Source organism: Danio rerio, chromosome 12 (assembly GCF_052040795.2).
Source record: "Danio rerio strain M-AB ecotype USA chromosome 12, GRCz13ab, whole genome shotgun sequence".
Classification (NCBI taxonomy): Eukaryota; Metazoa; Chordata; class Actinopteri; order Cypriniformes; family Danionidae; genus Danio; species Danio rerio.
Window position 1 is genome coordinate 51,057,074 of NC_141032.1, and position 2,927 is coordinate 51,060,000.

Below are 2,927 nucleotides of genomic sequence, written 5' to 3' on the forward strand. Positions count from 1 at the left end.
TCTCTGGAATATAGCATCTGTTTATCTGCTTTTATAAATATATGTGTTAATTGCAGCATATTAGACTAATTAGTTACTTTTTGAGTGTGTATAATTACATGGAAACAGTTGCTTGAGGTTCTGCAGGTAATTGTTGCTAATGTCGTGATGTTATTTCTCACTCAGTCACCATGGAAACATCATCAGCATCATCCACGTCTTCTGCATCTTTAAACTGTTTTCAGTTCTCAGAGAGTACATATGGATCAGCTAAACTGAACAGATTTTAGTTTACCAATAAATCTACTGATCAATCAAACATTCATTTAATCCATCCATTAATTGGCCAATCAATCAGTCTTAAAATTAAATCAATCAATCGATCAGTCAACCACTCAAATCGATCAATCTTGACCAATAAATGAATCAACTGATCAATCTACCAATAAACCCATAAATGAATCAATCAATCAACCAACCGATCCATCAATCTGACCAATCAGTCAATCAATTTATCAATCGACCATTCTATCAATCTGTTAATGAATTAATCAACCGGTTGACCAATTAATCAGTCAATCAACTGATCAATCTAATGATCAGTCTACCAATTAATCCATTGACCATTCACTCAACTGATCAGTCTGTCAATCAACCAATAAATCTACAATGAATCAATCAACCAATCAATTCATTGACCAATCAATCAACTGATAAGTCAAATTATTAATCTACCAAATCAACCAATAAGTCTATTAATAAATGAATCAACCAACCAATTAAATCAATCAATCTCTCAACTAACCAATCAATCTATTAATGAATCAGTCAGCCAATCAATCTCGCGATCAGTCTACCAATAAATCCATTGACCCTTTAAGCAACCGATCCGTCTACCAATTAACCAATACTATCAATGAATCAACCAACCGATCAATCCATTGACTAATCAATCAGTCAACCAATTAACTGATCAATTGATCAGTCTCCTTATCAATCCATTGACCAATTAATCAGTCAATTAAATCAACGTACCAGTCTACCAATCAATCCATTAACCAATCAATCAACCAATAAGTCTATTAGTGAAGCAATCAACCAACCAATCAGCCCGCCAATTAACCAATCAATCCATCTGATCAATCAAATTATAAGTCAGCCAATCAACCAATAAGTCTATTGATAAATCAATCAACCAAGCAATTAAATCAACCAATCACTCTACCAACCAATTAATCAACTGACCAATCAATCAAATGAATCAATAAGCCAATCAATCAACTGATCTAACGATCAGTTTACCAATTAATCCATTGAACAATCAAGCAACCGATCAGTCTACCGATCAACCAATAAATATATTTATAAGTCAACCAACCAATCAATCCATCAATCAATTAACTGATCAATTAATCAGTCTCCCAATCAATCCATTGACCAATTAATCAGCCAATTAAATCAACGTATCAGTCTATTAATCAACCACTCAATTAACCAATAAGTCTATTAATAAATCAATCAACCAACCAGTCAAGCGATCACTCTACTTACCAATTAATCTACTGACCAATCAATCAACTGATCATTCTGTCAACCTATTAATGAATCAATCAGCCTACAAATTAATCCACTGACCATTCAAGCAACTGATCAGTCGACCAATCAACCAATAAATCTATTAATGAAATCAACCAACCAATCAATCAGTCAATCCATTAACTAATCAGTCTCACAATCAATCCATTGATCAATCAATCAAGTAAATCATCATATCAGTCTACCAATCAACCATTTATTCCATTGAGCAATCGACTGATCAATGAAACAGTCTACCAAATCCATTAATTAATCAATCAACCAAATCAATCTAATGACCAATCAATCAACTAATCGGTCTACCAATTAGCCAATCAATCTATTGACCAATCAATCAACTAATCGGTCTACCAATTAGCCAATCAATATTTTGACCAATCAACTGATCAAGCAAACAGTATACTAAATCCATTGATCAATCAGTCAATCAATCAAATCAATCTATTGACCAATCAATCAACTAATCGGTCAACCAATTAGCCAATCAATCTATTGACCAATCAATCAACTAATCGGTCAACCAATTAGCCAATCAATCTATTGACCAATCAACTGATCAAGCAAACAGTCTACTAAATCCATTGACCAATCAATTAATCAACCAGTCTGTCAATCAAATCAATCCATCGGTCAAATAAATCAGTGTATCAATCTACCAACCATCCAAATAATCCATTGACCAAATCAATGAACCGATCAGCTCAATCAATCAATTAACAAACCAATCAAATCAACCTATCAGCCCACCAATTAAATAATCAGCCCCTTGACCAGTCAAGTATTCAAACCATATACCATTCAATCAGTCTATAAATCAATCAACCAATTACTCGATCAATCAGCCAATCTGTATAACACTTAAATCAACCAATTAATGTACCAATTAATCAATCAATCAATCAATAATAAACCGGTAAGTGCTGAAGTTAATAGTGTTCCTGTCATTATTCACAATTAAAATCCAATTAAAAGTTGATTGAGAATAATGATCAGCCCTTTATTGAAGAAAATGTGATAAATGTTTTTAATAATTACGCGCACACACACACACACACACACACACACACACACACACACACACACACACACACACACACACCAGCATTGAATCTATATTTCAGCTTATGCTCATTTTATCCCATGTTTTAATTAATTTCATTCACTGTTTTATCATTTTTATTCCTTATTTGGGCCGACACAACTGTTATACAGGTACCTGTGATTTTAATCCAGATGAAGGTCACTGATTTCTGAATGTGAGCGCGCAGACTGAGCTGGCTCGACTGATGTTTGTTTTGGAGTGTGAACAGTGGCATCTAGCGGTCAGCGACTGTACGTGCAACACACCTGGA